At 37.0% G+C, this 27,500-nt stretch overlaps 2 protein-coding genes across 7 annotated transcripts in view; one reads left to right on the plus strand and one right to left on the minus strand.

The window, feature by feature from the left end:
- LOC106872935 (MAPK/MAK/MRK overlapping kinase) overlaps nucleotides 1–8,630 on the minus strand; it is a 211,678-nt gene extending 203,048 nt beyond the window's left edge. Inside the window, exon 1 of the mRNA XM_089359495.1 lies at nucleotides 8,405–8,630. The gene's annotated coding sequence lies outside the window, so the exon portion shown is untranslated. The remainder of the gene's footprint in view (nucleotides 1–8,404) is intronic.
- LOC106872934 (poly [ADP-ribose] polymerase tankyrase) overlaps nucleotides 1–27,500 on the plus strand; it is a 180,452-nt gene that overhangs the window by 8,274 nt on the left and 144,678 nt on the right. Inside the window, exon 1 of one of the 6 annotated variants that reach the window (XM_089359479.1) lies at nucleotides 20,948–21,055. The exons of 4 other annotated variants lie outside the window; for them this stretch is intronic. The gene's annotated coding sequence lies outside the window, so the exon portion shown is untranslated. Of the gene's footprint in view, nucleotides 1–20,947; nucleotides 21,056–27,500 lie in introns of those variants that run through there. One more of the 6 variants, XM_089359486.1, reaches the window with a different exon arrangement.

Raw genomic sequence — 27,500 nt, forward strand, 5'->3', positions numbered from 1 at the left:
TTTGCAGACCGTTAGAAACATGATTGAATTTAGTCGTCTTTTCTTCTGGAGTTATACAAAATCTGTTATCCTGAACTGTTGATGTCATGTTCAGATTAGCTTAATTTCTTTTAGGTTGTTGTTGATGATGATGATGATGATGATGCTAAGCTCCCAATTCATCCTGATCGAGCAGGTCTATCATTCCAAGCACCACCATTCTTTCTTATGGAGTGATTTGAGGGAAGATCTGGCTGCTATTTCTAATAAGCCAAATAAGCACACTAAATTTCTTCACCGGTTAGGTTAGTATTAGTAGTTACTGTCTAGTCCACAGGTCAGCTCTGATCAAGCAGACACGCATGAACGAAATTCCAGCCGTGACAATCCCGTTTATTTTCTGTTTTTTCAGACATAGCGTGTATAAGACCACATAAAGGCCAAGTGTAACCAAGCAGACCTATGAAAGGTGGTCCGGCCGTGACAATCCTGTTTTGTTTTCCATTCTCATACTTAGTGTGTTTAGGACTACATCATTTTTTTATGCTTAAAGAGGGTTTTGACTGCTATTTCTTTGTTGGTTCGTAGATTACCTCCTTTATAGATCACTTTCTACAAGCTAAAACTACTTTTCCTTGTCGATCTAGCTTTACCTCATCACATATCGGGGATCTTCGATTGATTTTTTTTCTGAGTGACTGACTGACTGTCTGCGAGTGGAGATAAATGTATATTGAACGATGGTTGTGTCATGGTGGTCGATCTCAAAAGTGGTTGGTGGCATCTTATTTGTTTATTGGTGATGTAGGAATTGCTTGGTATATATATATTATATAGCACGTCTTATCGATCCGAGATTACCCAATCAGTCAGTCAGCCAGCCAGCCAACCAACCAGCTCTGCCGGCCGGCCAACCAACCAGCCAGCCAGCCAGCCATCATCTACATCTCGAGTAAATAGCAAAACCTATCACCATCTCTTAACGCAGCTGGAGAAACAGACTCTTTTGATAATGGTTTCCTCCTTGTGTTGCTTCGTTGTGATGTGATTATTTCGCATCTCATTGTATCACGCCTCCCTCTACAACTATATTATCTCAAAGAAAAAACAAAGCGACAGGATTCTAAAATACATGTACGTACACACACACACGCACGCACATGTACATTGTAAACAAATGAGATTTCAGCTTTCAAAAGCTATTTTCTTTTCTTGTAAGGGGCGGTTGACTCTACGTAAGAGTGGGAGATATATTTAAATGGGAAAAAATTTGAATATCTTATCATGTATTCAGCTTCCGATTTATTTATTTTTTCTTCCTGAACAATTGTAGCTAATTTAGTTTTCAATTATTGGATGGAATACGTGTCTGTAGTAGTTTTCTTGTATTTGTTTTTAAAGGTTCTCGATTAGAATAAGGGGGTAAATCTTAAGGATTAACCTACAGTTGTTACATAGACACACACGTTTGTATGTATGTATGTGTGTGTGTGTGTAAAAAATATATGCCTCAGTTTGTATGTATGTATGTATATAACGATGGCTTAGCTAGCCGAAACTTCGAAGTCACTGCCACTAATATTCTTTGTTTAAGAATAATACATTTGTACTATACAACAGTATAAAGTGACCATTCAGATTAATATAAAATTTATATTATAACTGAACATAAAAACAAACATTAATCTATATATATATATATATGTGTGTGTGTGTGTGTGTATGTATATGTGTGTGTACAAGAACTTTTGTTCTCATTCTCATCATCATCCAGTGTTTTAAATCCGGGTTTTGTCCCCGTTGACGGTGGGTGGGTGGGTGGGGGGGTCGGAGTCCCGGATCTACTTCAATGCCATAGCAACCGAGGTAGGCAGATGCAGCCCACCCCAACCTTTGGGCTGGCTGGCTGGTGCCCATTCTCCTTGGATTTTCTATGGGGAGCATGCCCTTGCTTACTCCCAACCTCAGTTTCTAGACACGAGTGGTTCTGAGACCAAGGCCTCTACCATGATTTTTAAGAAATATGGTGAAAAACTATCTCAGGAAGGCAGGGACGCTACTCTCGACACCCCTTTCAGAGCCCCCCTACCACGTGTTCTCGCTCTGTAAAAAAATTAAAAAAAAACCCATAAAAGATTACTTCCATATTATTGCTGTTTGATGTACAAAATCCAGTAGAATGAAAAGTACCTTCTTTGAAAAGGCTTGATGACTGGATTCACATCTTCAAGAAGTTTTATCCAACCCAGGCTCATTTGGAGAAAGCCGATATAAAAAAAAAAATTAATGGTATCAAATTTTGGCACAAGGACAGCAATTTCAGGGAAGAGTATAAGTTGATTATATCAACTTCAATGTTCAACTGTTACTCATTTTATTGAAATCCAAAAGATGGACCAAATGTTGCTAAATATTTTGCCCAGCTTGCTCAAGATTCTGCCAAATTGCTGCCTTAAAACTAATGATGAGATTTCATCATAGCATACTAACATATGTGGAGGCGCAATGGCCCAGTGGTTAGGGCAGCGGACTTGCGGTCATAGGATCGCGGTTTCGATTCCCAGACCGAGTGTTGTGAGTGTTTACCGAGCGAAAAACACCTAAAGCTCCACGAGGCTCCGGCAGGGGATGGTGGCGAACCCTGCTGTACTCTTCCACCACAACTTTCTCTCACTCTTACTTCCTGTTTCTGTTGTACTTGTAATTCAAAGGGGCAGCCTTGTCACACTGTGTCATGCTGAACATCCCCAAGAACTACGTTAAGGGTACACGTGTCTGTGGAGTGCTCAGCCACTTGCACATTAATTTCACGAGCAGGCTGTTCAGTTGATCGGATCAACTGGAACCCTTGACGTCGTAAGCGACGGAGTGCCAATAACTTACATAGATTGGATGGGTTGTGGTGGTTAATTCATTTCTTAGTTGGAGTCACTGCTACTCCTAGATGGGCCAGAAGGCCATATTTTATTTGTATATTCAAGTTTTGGCATAGTTTCAATAACCAAATGTTCTTTCTAACACCAACCACTTAACTGGATGTGGTGAATGCATTTTCTGTTGGAACCTACACTAAGGAGGTTGTCATGTTCTTAGCCAGACTAATGGAGTTTTCTTGACTCTACACTGTTGCTGCTCATATGCCAACAGCTTTAAAGTGTAAGCTGCTATGTTTTATTGTGACATAAGCATTAGTGAGATTACTTTGTGCTCTGTAGAGTTAGAGTCCTTGCTACTTCATGATGCCTTTGTAGCATGACCAAGAAGGTGAATTTGAGAGCAATGACAGAAGGACTAGACTGTGTATGTGAAGGAACCAAGAGGTTTGATGGGAAAAACAGATTGAGTAAGAGGGTGGTGGATGAGGGGGAGTAATGGTTGAATGACAGTGCTGGCAGGAGGGACCAGAAAGGGATATGGCAATGGCACACACATATAGGCATAGATTCTTTTATTCATTGGACCGTGGCCATGCTGGAGCACTGCCTTAATGCATAAACATATATAAATACACATACACACATGTACGTGTGTATATATAATATATATATATATATATATACACACACACAGACACATGAGGGGGTGCTGAAAAGTTCCTGGCTTTAAGGGTATTGGAGGACCAACTTTCTGAGCTCTTTTACAGGGCTTAGAAAAACCAAAGGACTGCTACCATAAGTGTGTGAATCTGGGAGAGGAATATTTTGATTAAAATCAATTAACCGACCCTCCTGTGTTTTCTTTTAACCAAAGCCAGAAACTTTTCAGAAACCCCTCATATATATATATATATATATATATATGGCCCGTTTAAAACAGATGTCCTAAGAAATTTTCTAAAAAGAAAAAAAAAAATGTGTACAGTGATAGTTATTTTGAAACTTTGTCCAGTGTTCATCAGAATCATTGCTTTAAGTCAACTACCCTGAGATGCTAACATTTATTCTTTTAATTTTTTTTTTATCCCTGCTGATGCCTTGTGTTTCAACAAGTTAATATATAACCTTTATTTAAGATGGTAGAATGTGATTTCTAAGAAATTTGGTTACTCCCCTCAGCAAGTTAACTGACCATGTGTTGGCTGCCTGTTGAACAAAACTAGTGGCAGACAATTATGTTCAATTTTTTTTCTCTCTCCTCCCTCCTTTTTTTCCTTGTTTTATATATTCTATTTCAGATCTTTAGAATAGGTGGTTGAACTAACAGGTGAGTTAGTTCACATCAGCAAAAGCTAAATAATGATTTTTTGACTTATTTAGGGAGAGTGGTTTTTCAGTTACATATATATACATTTTGACATTATAGATACATTATTACAAGATATATATGTATATATTGGGTATGCTTTATAGAAAAAACGTGTATATGCAGTGTATGTGAGTGTGTGTGTGTGTGTGTGTGTGTATATTGTATATACACAATGCATATTAAGTGTAGGCATGCCTGCATGATTAAGAGATATATGTACTTCTCAAGCAAGCAGTTTTGAATTGGATCCCATTATACACACTTGTGGGCAAGTACTTTCTACTCTAGTTTCAAAGTGATAAATGTCTTGAGGGTGAAATATGGTAAATGGAAACTGTATGAAACCCTGTCATTGTTCTTACATCCTCCTTTCCATGCTTACATTGGCCAGATGAGAATATGTCTGGAGCAGAGTTTTCTATGGCCAGCTGCTCTTCCTAATTCCAATTTCCTTCTGTTTTCAAGCGAAGAAATACCCCACCCTCCTTGTCTGTTGAACAACGAACAGCTTGGACATGGCTACATGGAGAATTGGAAACAAACGAGACTGTTTGAGGAGGCCCTTTCTTTACAAAGATCGTGTGACATGCCGAGAAACCCAAGCATGCTTTTGCATTCGACTACAAGTAAACAGCATTGTCTGTTTGAACAGTGATGCTTTTGTGTAGAACCAGCAAACAGGTTGAGCGGAAAATATGAACTCACTCATATGAACAAAATGAAAGAAAATATGAACTCACTCACGAAAATACATACATATTTATGTATACACATGCACTTATAAAGGGCTTCTCAAAGTTTCTGTTTGTCACTTTCAGTTGGTTGCAAGGTATTGGTCAACTTGCAACTGTAGTAACCGATGCCAGCCACCAAGTTCCAAGTGGTTGGACTGAACCTGTAGCCATATGGTTCCAATGCAAACATCTTAAACACACAGATGTGTATATGAGCATGTTTATGTGTATTGTCATCATTGTTTAACGTCCACTGTATATATATATATATAGTGTGTGTGTTATTTATTTACTACCAACAAGGGGCTACACACAGAGGGGACAAACAAGGACAGACAAACGGATTAAGTCGATTATACCGATTCCAGTGCGTAACTGGTACTTATTTAATCGACCCCGAAAGGATGAAAGGCAGAGTCGACCTCGGCGGAATTTGAACTCAGAACGTAGCAGTAGACGAAATACCGCTAAGCATTTCGCCCGGCGTGCTAACGTTTCTGCCAGCTCGCATATATATATATATATATATATATAGTGTGTGTGTGTGTGCGCATACGTATTTGTATATGTGTATATATAGGTGTATGTGTGTTTCGCTGGGGAGGACGAGTTTTTCGAGAACCTCAAATTACTAGTGGTCCTGCTCCTTATTCCTCTCTTCTGTCAGGTTCAGGGTCTTGGGGTGCAGCCTTCACCACTTCATCCCATGTTTTCCTGGGTCGCCCTCTTCCGCTAGTTCCAGCCACATTAAGTAATCAGTACACACACACACACATATTTGTTTGTAATCATTTAGATTCAGCTCAGTTCTGAAAAAGTGACCTACAATTAAAACTATAGAGTATGCTTTGAGTGAAATATGCCCATTATATGTGACTATGCGTGGAGATGCAATGGCCCAGTGGTTAGGGCAGCGGACTCGCGGTCATAGTATCGTGGTTTCGATTCCCAGACCAGGCGTTGTGAGTTTAGTGTTTATTGAGCGAAAACACCTAAAGCTCCACGAGGCTCCGGAAGGAGATGGTGGCGAACCCTGCTGTACTCTTTCACCACAACTTTCTCTCACTCTTACTTCCTGTTTCTGTTGTGCCTGTAATTCAAAGGACCAGCCTTGTCACACTGTGTCACGCTGAATCTCCCCCGAGGACTACGTTAAGGGTACACGTGTCTGTGGAGTGCTCAGCGACTTGCACGTTAATTTCATGAGCAGGCTGTTCAGTTGATCGGATCAACTGGAACCCTCGTCGTCGTAAGCGACGGAGTGCCAACACACACACATGTGACTATGCAGAAAACCATGTAGAGTCTCTCTCATTGGCTTGATGTTTCCTTTTGTTTTATAAGATGTTTTGGGTCAAAATGTTTTGCTAAGAACCTCTTGGCAGTTTCTAACAGAAGGTGAAGGTAGTTAGTTCAAGGTGTGAATGGAAATTACAATTAGGTCAACATGTTCCCCCAATATCAGTATGGCTTTTATGTCTAGACACAAGCAACCTTTATGATGGAAGCCTGCCTGTACACACAGGCATCACGTTTGTATCTTATGTCTATCGATTTGTTTCACCATCTTATCCAGAATCTGTCTGTCAGTCTGGCATTTCATGTTTATCAATATGGTTATCTGCTTGTCTATCTGTCAGCTTATCTGTCTATCTATCTTGGTGTCTGGCTATCTAGCTACATATCTAAACATCTTTCTCTTAGCAAAAATGGAAATAACACATTCCTTTGAAATCTTTTGTTAAAATGAGTGGCGGTAGATTGATGGTTTGCCATTTAAAAACAACACACTAATATATTTATTTCCTTTACAATACATATTATTATTATGTGTGTTTATGAAGCACTTTCATTCTTGTACAACATGTTTGGCATTATGAAACATGTATGTATTCATTCTTTTCTATGTATTGGTTGTAACCATGCTGTCACACTTATTTTATATTCATTTAGTCAATCATACTGGCGAAGCTTTGGATTTATTTCAGTCTGGTGCATATTTTATTGGTCTTTATTTATCAGATTGCTCAGTTATGGAACATAAAAGGACATTAACAACACTCGTTTTTAGACTCCTGTAAAAAGCATTATCTATCTATCTATCTATCCATCATACACACACACACACCTTGAAGGCTATACTAGAACATAATTGCCCAAGGTATTCAAGCACCCAACTATGGAGTTTGAAAGCAAACTTCTTAACCATACAGCCATACATTTGCCTGTGTTGATATGTATTTCAACACATCCACACTCTCTCCCATGTATGCATATGATTTACATATTCTTTCTACACTGTTTTCACCATTGGTGTCGTGTGACGTGTCTCTTTACCCAGGAGGAGGTGATTGCACTCTGTGGAAACTCTAGAGTAACAGCCTCCCCTCCACATATATAAATGCATACATACGTGTGTATATATATATAATTATTCAATATTAACGGTTTTGTATTAGAAAACCAAGAATTTATGCAAGGCTGTAAAAGAAGTGCTCAAACTAGTTGAGACATAGGTACAAGTTAATTGCAGAATAAAACCGTTAGGTCATCGACTCAAAAAGCCGTAGCGCACCAATGACCACATATAAGAAGTACAACATAGACCACAAAGCCAAGTTAGTAAAGGGAAGTCAAAATTTGGATCTTTTTTAAAACGGGGGCCACATTTTTCATTAACGAAACAGTTTGAAACTTGGAACACTGGTAGAATGTGTCATATAAAACATCTTTTTCTCTTAGTCTTCTTAAAAAAAAAAAAGAAATCCATAAGTTTTTCCATGTTAAAGTTGTATTTCTGTAATTTCAACCAATCACTGACGTCCATTCAGCCGATATACATTAAGTGCCGACTACATAAACAAACGATTCTGAAATAATTAACCCTAACCGTAGGGTTAGGGTTAAAGCAAATTTAAAATGAAAAAAGCAAATAAAACGAAGGTATGGAGATTAAATACGCTTTACATCGCTTAATCAGCCAAAGGAGTAAATGTAAACAACTGAATACTTGTCAGTGATTGGTTGAAATTATCGAAATAAGACAATTTTTTACATGAAATAAATTCGAATACAAAAATATTTTTCTGTTCTATAACACAAAATAGATAAGTATACGAAGTTTGAAAGTCTTTCCGTACCAAAAACACTACGTAAAACATTAATGAAAAATGTGGCCCCCGTTTTAAAATAGATCCCAAAATTTGTATACATAAGAATAAAAATCGATTAAAAACACAATTGAATAATATAAATAAATAAACTGCGATTAAAAATATTAGAGACCAGTACAAATACAGTAGAATAAATATATATATATATATATATATATATATATATATAGAAAAAATAATACAAAGGGAAACGTAGCACAACAGTTCATTCGCTGAGGCCAATAGCCAACAAAAGAAGTTCAAGATAAATAGTACGAAAGTTCAACTACCTACCTCATGACAGCAAATTTAGTAGGTAAAATCCAATTTGATAAACAGGAATACCGAAGTGCACGGGACAAAACAACAACAGAACATCCAAACACAAACACATATGGCCATTTCGGGGGTATATCACCGTATTTAGGGCACAATAGAGCACTTATTAGTGATAACCCCTTCTTCAGGGTAAAAAAAAAGACACACAGACATCAGCGAAGTCACCAGTTAAAAGAATTATAAATATGAGAACATGCTTAAATAAATAATAATATGGACTCGACCAATGAAAAAAAAATCTAATTTTTAGTATACCCTTTAGAATAGTCAGGCAGGTTTGGTAACTAAAACTATTAGGTTTCAAATCCAACGTAAGCCATGTTGAAAAATAAATAAAAATTAAATACTACCATTGTATCTATATTTTTATTATTATTTTTATATCAATATGTTTGTCTTTTATTTTAATTTTTATCATTACCATTACTATCACCATTATTACCACTACTAATACTATTATTTTTCTTCTTATTTCTATTTTTATATAGTTTTAGGAAGGTGGAGGAAAATTTATGATTGCAAAAAGGGATTACCTCGATAAACTTATTCAAGGTTTTCGGCCCAAAAGACCTAAGAATGGAAAGGGATTCCCTAATGCATAATAAGCACTTGCTAATATTAGCCCTAAATTGGGGGGTTCTAGATAAGATTGACCATTCAAGATAGTACTTCTTATTCCTCCTCTTGAGGTCATGCAAGTAAGAGGCGAGTGTTGTGGAATTATAATATTTCTCATTAGAAAAGGAACTCATGTGCGCCCTATACCTGGCTTTAAAATTCACTGAACTTCCAATATAAAACTTTTTAACCAACACGCGCCAGTTTATAATAACGCTCTGGAGGCAAGCGGCTTCAAAACTAGAATTTCATATATACATAACACAAGATTTAAAAATAAGTTGGCAGGTTTACCACCCGACCATATTGCGTTCGATCGGTGTGGAGGTAAAATTTTTTTTAGTAGTTATCGTAGTAAACATTCTTTTAGAAACGGGACTAGGAACAGTGGAAATATAAATAAAAATAGGGATAAATACAAAAATATAAATAAAAATATGGACACTTTAAATAAGCCTACGATACGGGAAAATCCTAATATGGGAATATTTAAAACAAAAGTTTCGCGACCCAGAATAAGAGAAGTAACCTGGTTCGCCCCCACTTTTTCCCTCAGGGTAAGAAACTTACCAAAAATGTTTTTTAGGATCTGAGAAAATAATTTTCCTAGGGACCACAAATACTACGGTATTTGTAACAGGTCTACAATTAAGTGTTCCTACTCTGGAATGCCGAATTTAGCATCCATTATTGCCTCTTTAAATAGGAATAGAATAAATAAATTAAAGCTATGCGAATTTCCGTCTCAGGGAACCCCTGTTTCTAATAAAACCAACTGTAAACCACACGACGATGGTGGAACGGGCCCTTCATTCCCCCGAGTTATGCCTAAATCTGGGAATGAGATAAGTGGAATGGTTGATAAGAATAAAGTTCAGAGGGCGGTTAATGATGTTGGAAATGACTTTAAGGGTGGCCGCAAAAAAATATGTAATTGTAGGGACCCTTCTTTATGTCCTCTCGGCGGACTTTGTTTGTCCACAAACGTAGTGTATAAATGCGTAGTTAGAGACGAGGACAAACAAAATAAGTTTTATATTGCAAGTTCAGTGAATTTTAAAGCCAGGTATAGGGCGCACATGAGTCCCTTTTCTAATGAGAAATATTATAATTCCACAACACTCGCCTCTTACTTGCATGACCTCAAGAGGAGGAATAAGAAGTACTATCTTGAATGGTCAATCTTATCTAGAACCCCCCAATTTAGGGCTAATATTAGCAAGTGCTTATTATGCATTAGGGAATCCCTTTCCATTCTTAGGTCTTTTGGGCCGAAAACCTTGAATAAGTTTATCGAGGTAATCCCTTTTTGCAATCATAAATTTTCCTCCACCTTCCTAAAACTATATAAAAATAGAAATAAGAAGAAAAATAATAGTATTAGTAGTGGTAATAATGATAGTAATGGTAATGATAGAAATAAAAATTAAAATAAAAGACAAAAATATTGATATAAAAATAATAATAAAAATATAGATACAATGGTAGTATTTATTTTTTATTTATTTTTCATCATGGCTTACGTTGGATTTGAAACCTAATAGTTTTAGTTACCAAACCTGCCTGACTATTCTAAAGGGTATACTAAAAATTAGATTTTTTTTTTATTGGTCGAGTCCATATTATTATTTATTTAAGCTTGCTCTCATAATTATAATTCTTTTAACTGGTAACTTCGCTGATGTCTGTGTGTCTCTTTTTTTACCCTGAAGAAGGGGTTATCACTAATTAGTGCTCTATTGTGCCCTAAATACGGTGATATACCCCCCGAAATGGCCATAGGTGTTCTGTGTTTGTGTTCCACCTATACTTGTAATCCACTGTAAATGATGTTTATGGTTTGACTTTACTGATGTTACCTGCGGAATGGTGAAATATGGATTTTACTTTGCCACACATTGGATGTTCTGTTGTTGTTGTTTTGTCCCGTGCACTTCGGTATTCCTGTTTATCAAATTGGATTTTACCTACTAAATTTGCTGTCATGAGGGAGGTAGTTGAACTTTCGTAATATTTATCTTGAACTTCTTTTGTTGGCTATTGGCCTCAGCGAATGAACTGTTGTGCTACGTTTCCCTGTGTATTATTTTTTCTATATATATATATATATATATATATATATATATTTATTCCACTGTATTTGTACTGGTCTCTAATATTTTTAATCAACTTTTTAATCGCAGTTTATTTATTTATATTATTCTATTGTATTTTTAATCGATTTTTATTCTTATGTATAAAAATTTTAACTTCCCTTTACTAATTTGACTTTGTGGTCTATGTTGTACTTCTTATATGTCGTCATTGGTGGGCTACGGCTTTTTGAGTCGATGACCTAACGGTTTTATTCTGCAATTAACTTGTATATATGTATATATATATATATATATATATATATATATATATATATATACACACACAATTGCAGCGTGGAAGGTGTTTATAAGCCATTTAAAAACACAAAAACCGTTAGATTCACTCCAACATTTAAATTTAATTTGTCAAAATATTTTCGGCGCTTTGAAACTGCGATCTGTTCACTAACAAGCACGAAATTTTGTCAGTAAACAGGTCGCGGTTTCAAAGCGAGGAAAATATTTTGACAAATTAAATTTAAACGTTGGAGTGAATCTAACTGTATTTGTGTGTTTTTAAATGGCTTATAAACACCTTCCACGCTGCAATTCTTTTTGTTTCAGCACACGAAGTCACTTGCTCTGCAAGTACATCAGATGTTGCAACATAGCATACTATATTGCATGCTGTCCCTATTGGTATATATTAAGCTTTTCCTTAATATTTCTATATTTCTATCCCTTCAGTGGCATCATTCCCGTTCCTGTTTTTGGCTCAATGTTGAATTTAAAACAATAAAAATACTTTTCTTCTGTTGTTTTTCCCATCTTTAGTATTTTTCAATTGTTTTAAGGTTTTCCATCGATTAAATGAGCTTACTAAATTTTCCCCCTCATTAACTATCCTTATAAACCCACTTAATTTAATATCAACTCATGCAAGCAGTATGGTGCATATGTACATACATGTGTGCGTGTATGTATATATCTGTCCGTCCGTCCATCGATCGATTGATCGATCGAAGAAGAATGGAGTAAACACGTCCTTTAATTAGATAAATTTACAATTGTTTCATCTGGATTTGATCTTATGAATATCGCTTTATCATGCAAATAATATAAGTAAATATTGAGGTGTCATTGGCACGCATCAAATTCGACTCTTCAGAATCATGTGTAAAAGTTGTTTGCATATATTAGAAAGGATTATTATTATTATTATTAAGGTGGCGAGCCGGCAGGAATATTAGCACGCAGGGTAGCAGCATTTGGTCAGTCTTCACGTTCTGAGTTCAGATTCCGCCGAGGTCGATTTTGCCTTTCATCCTTTCGGAGTCGATAAATTAAGTACCAGTGAAACACTGGGGTCGATGTCATCGACTCTCCCCCTCCTCCCAAATTTGAGGCCTCGTGCCTTTAATAGAAAGAATTATTATTATTATTATTATTATTGTGTATGTGTCAGCATGTGTGCACATATGTGCGTATCCATTATGTGCAGAGAAGTGTGCACTTATGTATGCATCATGTGTGTATGCTTTTAGAATCTTGTGTAGGTATGTGTGAATCCGCAAGCTTTGTGTGTGTCTATGTTAGGGAGCAGTTTTCTTTTTATGTTACATTAAAGCACGACTCTGTTGAAATTTGATTTGTTTTCGCTGACAGAATTTGCCCGAAACCCCACTCAGTAAAAATGTAAAATCCTAAGGAATAATGCCAGGCAACAAAGCTCGTGTGAGAATCATCGACCACGGAGGGGAAACGGACGATATAAAAACAGAATATCCGAAGCCCGGATAGTATTCTACAGTCTAACAAAGGTGTGGAGAAGCAAAGGTATTTGCCGCAAAACAAAGCTGAAGCTGTTCAAGACGTTGTTCTGACCATTATTAATTCTGTGAATGGGAAAACTGGAAAGTGATAAAACATGGAAGTAAAAAACAATGGACGGCTTCCATTTCACATGTTTAAGGAGGAATACTCGACATGAAGTGGCTGCAAAGAACCAGCAATAAGCACATTTGAAACGACAACGGATCAGTCACGAAATAGGACGAAGACGCTGTAACTGGATCGGACGTGTCACCAGACAACATTGTGAAAGCGATTGTATGGTGGCACTAAAGTGGTAGCCAGAAGAAGGAAAAGAGCAACTGGGCGCTCTGAAGTCACATAAGGAAGAACCATTGGCAAGAACAAGCAGGAAGAATGGTAGAGAAGCTGCAATGAGAATATGACGCTTCAATGTGACGTCGGTAAGTTACAAAAATGACGAAACACCGATGTCCTTCTCTGCTGAATGGGATTTAGGGCGAGTTGTTTCGCCTGCTTATGACTTTACTGTTATCCATTCATTGCGATTTAAACCCTTTTGTTACCGTATTTATTTTGAGAGCTCTGTGTTTCTTTCAATTAATTTTAAATATAACAAAGAATTTAATAAAATAACTTAGTTACCATTAAGCTGGTGTGAGCAACATAAATTGTGACTAAGGTTTGGTAGATTTTAATTTGAAACTTATGAAAACAAGACATTTGTACTTCAGAGCCAGAGGCGGTTTCAGCCGGGTTGGTATCGAAAGGGTTAACTAGCGTATGGTGAAGCAAAGTTATAGGCCGCAAAACGAAGCTTTTCAAGATATTAGTCTGACCATTATTAACTCTACGGATGTGAAAACTGGAAATTTGCAAAAATGGAAGTAAAAAAACAATGGACAGCTTCCGTTTCAGATGTTCAAGGAGAATACTCGACATCAAGTGGCTGCAAAGAGTTCGAAATAACACATTTGAAATGACAGCGGGCATCAATAGAATCAGTGGTGAAATAAGACGCTGGAACTGGATCGGACACGTCCTCTGACAAGATCGAGAAAGCGATTGTACGGTGGCACTAAAGTGACAGGCTGAAGAGGAAAAGATCAGCAGGGCGCTCTAAAACCACTTGTAGAAAACAGAGCTGGTTGGAGAGATCGTGTTATTATTAAGCCTCGTGTGCCTTATCGCTCAGAGCGAACTATCTCACCCTAATAGAAGGCTAAGAGCAAATTCATCCACAATGATACTACACCCACTAGTATACAAGTCACGCTTTTAGTATACTATAGCAACCAGCTACACTCTTTGATAATGAATGACTATATCGTTAGAAAAAATTCATATATCAGAATACAAGCTTTACCACACGTAACCATAAACGCATTGTTAAAGTGTATTATATTTACACCAGGATGCAAAATCTCTTCAACATTAAACAAATCGGCTAACCACAAAATGTAGCTCAGACTACTGATGTAATATAAAAATTTCAGTGTAAACCTGAAAGTTGTAAACTTCCCGATTCAAACTGTTACATTGGACATACAAGTACAACACTTTATCGACAGTTTACCATGCATTGACAAGGAATAATTTCAGCTTATACAAAATAATATCGGATAGAAAGACACTAGTTGACAGCGTTACAGTTTTATATAGAATTCTACAAAAAGTTAGAATGCTATGGGAGTTTTACATATATGCAAGATACAAACTTAAGCAGACACGCATTACACGTCGTGTGTGATGGTGTCATGAAATCTGCCATGATCTACTGTCACATAATTTTAAACCGATGATGGCGTAATCAGTTTTCCAGTTATTCCCAAGACATTTTGTGATTCACCACAGAATTCACGGACAACATGTTAAAATAGTGTAATTTGAAAATTAGGTTGTAAAACATCAGACTTAGGGATTTAAAAACGATATTGTTCCAAACTAAATATAAAGAATTTATGAGGGAAATAAGAAAAATCCTCACTATACATATGTACGCCTGTGTTTACGTGCTCATATATACGCATGTGTACATGTGCTTGTGTCTGTTTCGATAATCTATAGTTAGGAAGAAGAGCCACGTTTTATTTTTGTCATTGTGATTATATCAAAGATAGAACATTTCAATACTGGCAATGATGTTTTTCTTGTGGTTACTGCTTCATATCCAGGAGTATATCTTTTAAAATGTTCTGCATCACTAATTGTTCGACCTACAGTTTCATTAAAGTTGCTCTACTCATACATTATGGTTATAAACCCTTTAGTTTATATATCCGTTTCAGTTGTTCTACTCTTATTATATATTCCTTCTTGGTTTATCTTACCTTGATTGTAAACCTTTTTGGATTGTTCTACTCAGCTTTTAGACCTTGGATTGCCTTACTCTTGGTGCCCTACTACTTTGGATTTCTCTGATCTAGTTTTAATTTTTTTTGTCGCCCTTTCAAAGCCTAGCCAGGCTCATGGGCCCGGTTTTCCGGTTTCTATGGCGTATATTCCCCCCCCCCCCTCCGCTGGACGGGACGCCAGTCCATCGCAACGTTACTCAAGAAACAGGAAGAAAGATTGAGAGAAAGTTGGGGCGAAAAAATACAACAGGGGTCGCCACCACCCCCTGCCGGAGCCTCGTGGAGCTAAGGTGTTTCGCTCAATAAACACACAACGCCCGGTCTGGGAATCGAAACCGCGATCCTCTAACCACTGGGCCATTGCGCCTCCACAGTTTTAATTCCCTATGATTTAAGGTATTTCAGCTGTGATGATCCCTTATGTCTAGAGAACTCTGTTTCGTGTTATTCTACATGCCCTTTTAAAGCTAGTAGGTTGTGATTTGAGTGTGAGTTAGCTGTCATTTATAGCAGATGGAATGATCATATAGAGGCTCACTAGTTGACTCATCTACCCTGTTTATGAACATCTGGGGCTGCTGGAACCTCTTCGAGGTCGTTCGGACCTACAATAAAAACACAACCAAATCTTCCTCAAATCACAGAATATACCATCTCAAAAAAAAAAAAAAAAAGACACTTGTTAGTGTAGTCATAATTACAGAATAGTTATACAGGAAGTTAAGATAGTCACGGCTGGAATGCCTTCAGTAACAGGTCACCTTAATTGGAGCATCAGAAGCTAAATTCTCAGCGCACTCTACCGTAGTTATGAACCTTTTGAAAGAACTTCTTCATAATTGCCGATCGAACTGCTAGGTAAAGCCGCAAGACTACCTCACATTATATCCCCCATCGAATACTTTAATTCTAAAAATATGCTTGAACAAAAGACGGAATAGTTGAGACTGGAATGTTTTATATTGTGTATAGTCTGTTAAAGTTGACTTCGAGCCAACGACCGAGTATAGCCTAATTTTGCTGAACATGCTTTCAAGTACATGTATGTTATATTTTCCTTGTTTAAAAACACATTGATTTCCAGATCTTGGCTCGATCCACAATTCTTCGGTTTATGTTATCCTCAAAGTAATGTAATTCCGAACATTCAGCATAAAGGTTGTTTTAGTCCACTCTGTATCCGTCTCAATTGCGCAGGCATAGGATCGGTGTTACAATCCCGTCGTAATTTTTCAAGCATAGTGTCCAATGTGGTCTTCTTTTTTTTTTCCAGACAGTATATTGTGAAAAGTGGAGGCGCGTGGCTTAGTGGTCAAGGAGTCGGCATCAGGATCGCAAGATTGTGGTTTCGATTCCTGGACCGGGCGACGCGTTGTGTTCTTGAGCAAAACACTTCATTTCACTGGCAAAAGAGTTACGCTGCGATGGATTGGCGTCCCGTCCAGCTGGGGAACACATACGCCACTGAAACCGGGAAACCGGGCCCATGAGCCTGGTTAGGCTTTAAAAGGGCGCATATATTTTTTTTTATATTGTGAAAAGGATGAAATAACGGTGTTATTTCTTGCAAGTTGATTGACCGAAAAGTGTTGAATCAACCTCCCGTAACAAACGATTTGACAACTAGTTTTCTCTCCTAAGAACTCTAATCGTTTTTGTCTTAAGTTTACTTTTGATGCGAACTCGTGTATTAAAACATTTTGTTGCCGACAACACTCGCGCACAAGTTCTTTCATTTTATTATTAATTTGTCAATTGGTTAACTATTTAACCAGTAAACTAATCGATTGTTTGATTAACCGCTCGGTTATTCAATCAATCAGGTTCGTCAAAAGTCATTTCGTGCCATTTGCGACCTCACCAATGGCATGCTCTTCACTACACTAGGTCTGCTCCCGTGTCTGTCTTTAGTTCGTATTATTGGCACAAGAACCGCCCCGAGATACGACAGACAATCTTGTACGAATTACTTTGAACAGGAGTTACAATTTCTAAATGATATTGTACAACCTTACTAGCCAGAGATTTGCAAGAGGTCTTTATACGGCTTGGTTACATTCTCCTGTATTAGCAGTGGTGATGGGTGGATTGTTGCATCACAGTACGGACAGGCACCTGTTGAATCTGATTGATTTGGTGGGTAAATATGACGTAGCGAAGGGGACGGGACGTTCACGTTGTGTGTATGGTTTCGGTCCCACTGCGTGGAACCTTGGGCAAGTGTCTATAGCTCGGGGCCGACCAACGCTTTGTAAGTGGAGGTGGTAGATGGAAACTGAAAGAAAACCATCATATACATATTTATATGTATATGTATTACGCGCACGTTTATGTATACACGTGAGAAAAAGTACTCGTTGCATGTAGAGCTTATTTGTTCGTTCTAAGAACTTTCAGGTACAAAACTTTATTTGATTCTTCATATCCTTGAGACTTGTTAGGAAGTTAAATTTTCTATGGCCTTCCTTGAGAGTAATGGCAGCAATGTTCGATTTACTTATATATTTATACCTTGCCAAAGAAGAGAGCGAGAGGGAGATTGATTAAGTTAAATGAGATTTGTTTTAGGCGCTAGATATAAAGGTATTTCCAAAAGAATGAAAATTAAAACCGCAAACTTTATATGAAAATTGCAGCCAACTCGTCTTCAAATCACATTCAAATGAATCTTCCTTAAAAAGTGAAGGATACATCTCATACTGTAGTCCTAGAAACACTATGTCTGGAAGTAAGATGAGATAGTCACGGCTGGAGCATCTTTGATCATTATTGTTTGCTCAGACAGATCAGAGCTGATCTGATACTAGACATTGACCATTTTAAAATTCATTCTACAACGATCACATCCGGTTGCTATTGTTTTGGATCTTAATTTTGAAGCATTGGAAATTCTATAATAAGGAGAACTTATTTCGATCTGATGATATTTGCATCGACTCGATGATATATATCTCAGTAGTAAAGAGAGTGGAGGCCAGATAAATTGTCTAATCGATAATCTGAGAGATCATGTAAACATTTTTATAGATCTTTTTCATCTCACCGATTTTATATTTGTTGTTGCTGTTGTTTGACCCTAATCGAGTTGACCAGTGATCGAAGACATTTCAGTCGTGACTCTTCCGTCTTTTTTGTATAACAGAGATTACATTGTCCAGTGTGTTCTTCCTTTCTTACGATTTGAGGCCTTTATGGTTATTTCTAGTAGGTCGAGCTACAATATATTCCCTCATTAGCTCAAAGGGATTTATTATTGATTCAATGGATAGAGAATATTGACAATTGTACTCTCCGCCACCCAGTTTACTAAACCTTTCTATTATAGGCACAGGGCTTGCAATTTTTTTTTTTTTTTTGCGGGGGCTAGTCGATTACATCGATTACATCGATTCCGTTACTCAACTTATTTCATCGATCCCGGTGCTCAACTGGTGCACATTTCATCGACTTTCTAAAAGGCAAAGTCGACTTCGACGAAATTTAAACTCAGAACGTAAAGGCGGGACGAAATGCCGCTAAGTATTTTGTCCGGCATGCTAACGATTTTGCCAAGATCTTCGCCTTCGTCAAAGTTTAATAATACGAGGTGTTAAAAAAAAGTCTCTCCGCAGTGAATTTTTCGGGTGAACGGATTATTTCGAAGGGACTTTGGCCACCAAGAATCACCTGATTTAACACTGCCAGATTTTTTTTTTTCTGGGGAGCAAGTAAAGGATCAGTGTACAAGAATCGCCCCAAAAACCATTAATGAGCTAAAAGACGCAATCATAAAACCTTCACACGGTCCATACCGCATCAGACTGTATTTCAAAGCATGTGTAGAAGAGTCAACTTATGTATTGAAAATGAAGGACGACACTTTCAACACCTCTCTCTTATAAAGCTTTTTGAAGTTTTGTAAAGTCTAATATATTCTTTTGTAGTCTTATTCCATCTTACAAATATTTGTTTTGCAATAAAATACTTACTGCGGAGAGACATTTCGAACACCTTGTACTATCGCCTGTAGGACCTTGGTGCTTTTATCGTTTGGACCAGATTGTCTTCGCTTAGTTTCCTCCACGTCTATGTTTTCTTGCAAGTGTTTGAGTTGAGTATTGATCACACCAATTTTACCAGTGTAGGAAGGCTTGCAAAATTGGGTGCTATTTTACACTTCACCCAAGTTCATATTCTTTTCTTAATAAAAAGTAAAATAAAACTGCTTATAATCACTCACGTAGTCAGGTTATAATTAAAGAGGGCTTCAGGGAGGAAATAACAGACCATATTCTTACAAATGTAACGCAAACGAATCTAAAGGTATAATCTTCGTTGAAGTGACCGCGAATCTTAATGATTTCCGACTTTTGCACTAGTTCACTAATTTAATTAATATAGAGGTGTATTCGATTTAATTAACCTAACGTGCTCAACTAATACTTTTATTGATACCGTAAGGATGAAAAGCAAAATCTTACTTTGGCAAGGTTTGAACTTGAACGTGAAATGACATAACTATTTAGTATGGTGTTCCTCCGTTTCCGCCGTTCTTTGCTCTGCTAATAACAATGGTGTTTAGCTCCAGATCTAGGATCGAAGTTGTTCAAGATGTGACCACACTGTTTTGTTTTTGAAACACGAGATGATTACGGTTTGAGCCCCGGCATACACATATACCTTTTCTTTTTAAGAAAGGAAGCGAGTGATTTGAAAGAGAGAGAGCTTAGGCGGTTTTTTGAATGTCGAGTGGCTGCAAAATGGCTCTGTGCGAAGACATGGTGGTGTATAACAGTGTGAGAGAGGTAACAATAAAGTAAGTTGGTCCTAAAAGATCTCGGCAAAGACCTTGTCCTGTTTGTACGACTGTCGATCGGGCGATCAGCGTAGTAATTACAAGTTTACTCAAACTGAAAGCTGAGCCTTAGCGATAGATAGTGTTGCTATTGGAAACTCAGTGCATCACTATCGTTAGCAGAACGCCTCATCTACTTTCGGATCGAGTAAACCCTCTGAGCAAAAGAGTTCCAGTTGTGACTTATGCCGTCTTTTTTTAATTATCTAGTACAAGATAATCTATTGTTTTTTTTTAGATAGTTTGGTGAGATTTGGCTGCTATTTTTAGCAGGTTGAGCTATCAAGTTGTGTAGCTGGTTGAATAGATTCCAGTGTATGGCTATTATTTTAATATCGAGTTGGCGGGAGTGGAAATCAAAAGTTACTCGGTGAGATGTAACGTGAAAAGTTGTAAACTTAATGAACGTAATTGATGAATATTATTAATATATAAGCAATATAAACCTCGTCGTAATTTATTTCGTTTACTGGACGGTTCCATATTGTTTTCTAATTTTGACACAAGGTCAGCAATTTTTAGGAGGAAGGGGCTAGTCGCTTACATCGACCCCCTGTACTTGACTGGTCGACCCCGAAAGCCTGAAAAGCAAAATCAACCGCGGCGGAATTTGTACTTATAACGTAAAGTTGGAAGAAATTCCGCTAAGCATTTTGTCCGGCGCGGCAACGATTCTGCCAGTTCTTGAACGGTTTTTTTTTTTATTGACTCTATTAAAAGCCTCTCTCAGAGCTTCATCGAAATAGTTAAGGGAGTTTTAGGTAGGAAGACCTTCTGGCACTCACTATTTTTACTCTCGTATGAAGAGTTTCGATAACTAGTCAATCTATGAGTTATGTTTTCTTTAATAGCATTTGAACACTCGTGCTAGGAAAAATACCAGGTTGTTTTGGGAAAAAAGACTAATAGAATGGTAGGTAAATCGACAATCTTCAGCATTTTTTGTACGTTCTTTCTAATCTTGTTTCGGCATTCTCTGCACATTCTTTCGAATTTTGCGTCTTTAATTAATACACTTGTTAAATTGGGGGCGTGCTACAATTAAACTGACGAAATGTTTAAATGATTTTAAAACGAAAGAGAAAAAAGGAAAGACTTAGTACTTTAACTAAATATCGAGTTTTAAGAATATGTAGTTTTAAAATATTGATAAGTACATTAACGTGTATTTGTGTGGGTTTTGGTCTCGGGTTCATTCCCGTTTCGCAGCACCTTGGGCAAGTGTCTTCCACTATTGCTCCGGGCTAAATAAAACCTTGTCAATTTGGTAGACAGAAAGTGAAAGAACCACACACACACACACACACACATACATACATACACACACATGTATGTGTGAGTGCATCCCACCGTCGCTTGCCATCCGATGTTGGTTTGTTTACGTCATCGTAACTTAGCAGTTCGACAAAAACAATCGATCGTTCCAGTCTTAAAAATAAGTACTTGGGGCGATTTATTCGACTAAGCCCTTCAAGGTGGCAACCCCAGTATGGCCGCAATCCAAAGACTGAAACAAATAAAAGAAAAAAAAATATACACAGCATACACATTCGGTTTGCATGCTATTTATAGTATTTCCCCAAGTTGTATAAATTAATATGAGAACGAATTGAAGGGGAAAAAATAGCTAGATTACATACTTTTAGAATTCATAAGAAATGAAGTCCTTTTTGCTTCGAATTAAACTTTGGAACTGTGTACATGCATGTTAACGTGCATTAACCATCCAATCAACCCTTGCTACCAAATACAGTTGTTCCTCCTAGATGACTAACAATTTTTGTGCTTCTTGATAGGAAAAGGGTCAATCTAGTTCCTTTTTTTAATTAGCAATGACTGAGTTTGCTACACCATTCTGTCTGTCTGTATGTATGCATGTGTGTACAGTTTTATATATTTATTTTAGGCTAAAATAGAACGATCTGACATTTCGGTAATCACCAAGTGTTTATATAATATATATATATATATATATATATATATATATATATATATATATATATAGTAGAATTTACGAAAAAAAAAACAACAGACGAGGACAGGTGGTGTAAACAACAAAAGGATGTATTAGTTTAACGCTCGGGAATACAGAAAGTCTTTAACATTTCGAGCTACGCTCTTCAACAGAAAGAATACGGAGAAAACAAGGAGAATATATATATGTATGTGTGTGTGTGTGTGTATTTAAATCTCTACCAAGGCCCCATTTTCTTATCTCAGACAAGAGTGAGTCGGGATCTTGCATTGAAATGCGCATAGGATATTAAGCAAGTTTTATTACTACAGGATTGCGTTATGACTCTTATTTAAATTTATATATATATATATATATATATATATATATATAAGAGAGACACTCATACAAATACTTATGTGCATTTAACTTATCAACATCTGGCTTGTACTCTGCTGAAAAACACACACGCGCATTTATATATATTTTAAACATATGTTCAAATCACTTTAAGGAAAGCATCGACTAAAAAAGAACTCTGTAGAGTTTAAGATATATTTTTTTTAAAAAAAGTGACTTTAAAGTTGCCCCTGAAACAGGCTCTCTCACATTGTATGTACCATGTAAAAGGGGATATTTGCGACCAGATCGTAGTCGTACGATGGAAGACTTTGATACTGTTGTAAGTGCAGAAAAAGGAATAATTGTGTTATGACTCTCTGTCTGTCTGTCTTATATGTATGTGTGTTCGTCTTCTGTTTGACTCTCTTTTCTCAAAGATTTGTCTTCTTTCTTTCTCTCTCTCTCTCTCTCTCTCTCTCTCTCTCTCTCTCTCTCTCTCTCTCTCTTGTGTGTGTTCAGATTGTCTGTCTGTCTGTCTCTCTCTCTTCACACGCACATACTCAACTTCAGGTGGTTGTTGACGGCCTCAATCAGTCGGCATGCTGAAAAACACAGCAGACTGAATGTAGTAGTTTACTTTACAATTTCGCTCACCACTCTCTCAGTTCCTCTTCGGAGAGAGATAGAGAGAGAGAAGTAAAGAGCTACAATTGATCTGACTTCCTTCCATGCTTTCAAGCATCGAAGTAGTGTTAGGAAGACTTAGCCATTTCATTGTGTTTAACAGTGTATTTTTCTTGTTTTTGTCTTCTAAGCTCTAAGCTCTGCGCTTTCACTTTCTCTTTATCCATTTCAGATACATTTATCCAATCGACGTGTGTTTATTTATGTGTGTGTGTTAAATTTAAACAAATAATACATAAATACACAATTCAAGGAATTACCCAAGAAAGCGATCCAATATTTTTCTATATTTCTGTATTCGGCAAAATTAGGCTATGGTTGCTTGCTGCTTTTCTCTCACTACTGTTCTGGCCTTGTGCCAATGTTGTAAACCATTTTCATCATCATCATCATCAGCAGCATCATCGTCATCATCATTTCTTATTAGTGTCGGACCAAACAGTGTTTAGTTTTTTTTTTTGTCGTGCTTATCTAATTGCTTCATAAATGCTTCTGGAGTCAATAAAACAAGTTTTAAAAAAATCCCCCCCCCCTTTTTTTTACGGTCCCAGATCAATCCTTCAAGAGAGCGCATTTTACGATCGGAGGCATTTAAGTCCTGACTATTTTAATCTTTCGTAGACGATAGGTCGTGATTTGATTGGAATTTGTCTGCTATTTCTAGCCGGTCGAGCACCAACGCAAAAGCTCCCGCCCCCTCTCTTTTTGTCGCGTTCAGATAGTCTTGTATCGTCGGGGGATTTCAATGTCCTCTCTCTCTCTCTCGATAAACCTATAAAAATTGGCCTTCTGTTTGAAACAAACGAAATCGTCATCACAATCATCTTTATTATTTGTTGCTTTGTGACAATGTGAGAGAAATCAATACCCTTTATTATCATCATCATCATCATCATCTCTGTTACATCCCACCCACCCCGATTCCATTCATATTCCAGTGGAAAATATGTGTGCAAGTGACAGTATTGTCACCTTGAAACAAGGTTCGTTTTAACTCATTGTTAGGATTGCACGATGAAAGCATTTCTATTTTACCACGGCCTTCGTTGAATTCACAAGCGAGCGAGCAAACTGTTCTTCTTCCTCTTCCACCCTACCTTAACCTCCCCCCACCTCTACTGTAAAACCAAGTGGTCTCGAGAGTCGTGGAGAGGTGGAGGGTAGAATTCGAGAGGTAGTCAGTGTATGTATGTATGTATGTATCCATCCATCTATCTTCTGTCCAGCCTGCGCTTTGACCTCTCGCCACTTCCACAACGGTTTCCAGTTCAGCAACTGAAGTAATTTCCTATTTGGAATCGAAACTTAAATGTTGGATTTACTACTGTAAGAAGGAAGTCCCCCACCTATATGCGCGCTTGTTCGATCTGCTAGAAACAGCAGCTAAATCTTCCTCGTATCACAAGCTTCTACCGACATAAAAGGGGTGGGGAAGGATATACCTTAGATAAAGTGTTGGATTGGTCACTGTTGGAATGTCGTTATTATTGGTAGGTTAGGGTTCATAAAGGCCGAAGAACTAGTTTATTACAATAATAGTTATTTCGAACGTGTGTGCACAAGTCCACCAATTTTGGTGCAGGTTATAGTTGTTCATTATATGGATGCCCTGTACTTCTCGACTGTTAAGTACTTATTTTATCGACTTCGACAGTATATTGCACTAAGAATAGTAAGGGACGTAACTAAATAACACAAGGTAGTCTGCCCGATGCTCTACTGAGTCTGCTATTAAAGTGTGTGTGAGGAATAGTCGATTACAGTGACCTTAGCACTTGACTGGTACAACGCTTTCGACAGTGGTTTAGTGGCGAATCTATTTCGATAGCAGACATGAATTGTTATATATATATATATATATATATATATATATATATATATATGTATATGTATGTGTGTGTTTGTATATGTATGTATATATATATTTTTTATGTGGAAAGGTTAAACGAACTCGCCAGCCGAGATTCAGAAGTCGTGTATGTACTTTACGGATTTCGCTGTGAAGTTCATGCCTTTCCAAAAGACATAAGATGCACGAATTAGCAAAATGCGATTTTATCTTGCGATGGCGAATCGAAAATTGGGTCGCGAAATATGGCGCTTGCTATGATGATGATGATGATGGTGATGATGTATATGGATTCTGCCGACTTTCTCAATCCAGCCAGAAAGAAAGAAAGAATTTGCTTTTCTCATAGAAATTACTGTTTCTGTTTTATATTTTCCGTGTGCACTGTAACGAAAGCAAGACGGACAAATAAACGCATGGAAGAGGCAGAAATGGCAGACACGGTGGTCGTTGTTACTATAATAATAATAATAATAATAATAATAATATAGTGTTAATATTTACTGCTACTAAAACGAGAAAGAAGAAAAAAAAAACACGCACACTTGCTTTGTAAACAGAATGAGAGAGAGAGAGAGGAATAATTTATGCTGCACACGCTTTTCTGTACATTGTGTGTGTGTGTGGTTGTTACTGCTACTACCACATGCAGAATTGGCTGTGAGAGTTGTTGGCAAAGCTTCCTGTCCCCCCCATCTCTTCTCTATAACATATATATATATATATGTATGTATGTATGTATGTATGTATACGCACAAGGTACTCAGACAAACGGATGTGCATTAACACCACACATGTACGTTGTGGTACGCACGCACGCACTGTCTCTTCTTGCGACAACAGGTTTTTTTCTGATATCTGGGTGTTGTATGTAACTGGCAAAAAAATCTCTCATTGTCACTAAACATGTCTATCTTATCCTTTTTCTCGACCTACTACCACCATCCCCGCTCTCATATAGTAACGTTCTTCATACCACAGTCTGCTCTATGCCTGGTCGTAATGTAACCACCCGTCCACCCGGATCGTTGTTATCTGATCCTGTTTCACGCCTCTGTATTCGTATATCTCCTTTATCTCTAGTTCTTTCGTCCATTATTAACACGCACACACAGTTCGAAATGGACTCGGAGCTTATTTTTCACTCTCTGTTTTTATTATTATTATTATTATTTTCTTTACTGTGCTAATTAGCAATAAGACAACTGAAAATATTGATTAAATCGTTTTTACATTCGGGGTAATAGTCATTCTCTGACATACTTTTCAATTCCCGCAGTTTATATATATGTATATATATACATATATATATAAAGTTAGTAAAAGGTGGGGTTGTGTATATATATATATATATATATATATATATATATATATAAATAATGTAGAGAGAGAGAGATGCTTGTATGTATTATCTTTAATTTTGTCATTAATTTAGAAATTACTAATTTAATGTGCAGATTAATTTCTTCTTTCTTTCTATATTTCGAGTGTTGGTTTCCGAAGGCCGCCATTGAAAGCTATACCAATTCCCAGACGTGGTAGTGGCGGTGTTAATATATACATATATACATACATATATATATATATATATATATATATATATATTTATATATATAATATAATACTATATATATAGTCTGCGTATTTAGTCATTCCCACTCCTCTCCTCATAGCCCGTTCTCCTCTAAATAAATTGGCGCCATAAACAGATTCTCCTCCCACCCTCGTTCTTCTTTGCTGCCTGTTATAAACAGCAACCTTGCTTTGAGTAATTCTTACTCCGCCACCCTCAATCTACCTCTACTTTGCAGATGCCAGCACCCTAATAATAATGAGATTTGTCTCATGTTCATAGGTACATTTTTTTTTTGCTTGTTTGTGTATTTAATAAACACACACGTCTAGAGCAAAAAAAATGTTTTCGTTTTGCGGCATGTTTATATGTTACAAAGCTGGTCTGTCGAAGAAGCTCTTTGCAGCCTCGAAGAAATTCTTTCCATGCAGTTTTTGGCAGTTTTACGTTCTTTGATGCAGTTGTAACTACTTACTGAATGTATTAGTTGACTTAGGGTACTTATTATGATGCTACAATACCGTTTTGATCATTCAGCTATATATATATATATATATATATATATATATACACACACACACACACCATTTATTGCTTTGCAACAAACAGCTTTAGATGGCGAAGAACGAATATATATTTCAACTTGGGAAATACACCAAGTGAGAAACTCGAAGTGTATAATACATCGAATTTCTGCACACATTATATATATATATATATATATATATATATATATATATATATATATATAAACAAAAGACAGGTGTAAGATTATATATATATATGTGTGTGTGTGTGTGTGTGTGTGCATTGGACATTGTTAAATCCTCTCCAACAAGTCTGTTCTCATGACAGTGGGTATGTAGAACGAAGAGATGATCCCTTAATCTAGCTTTACTGCCCCCATCAGAGTCCTTTTGTTAATTTGTTCCTTTTATTTTCTTGTTAAGAGTACA

This window comes from Octopus bimaculoides, chromosome 11 (assembly GCF_046866305.1).
Source record: "Octopus bimaculoides isolate indiv1 chromosome 11, ASM4686630v1, whole genome shotgun sequence".
NCBI classification, from domain to species: Eukaryota; Metazoa; Mollusca; class Cephalopoda; order Octopoda; family Octopodidae; genus Octopus; species Octopus bimaculoides.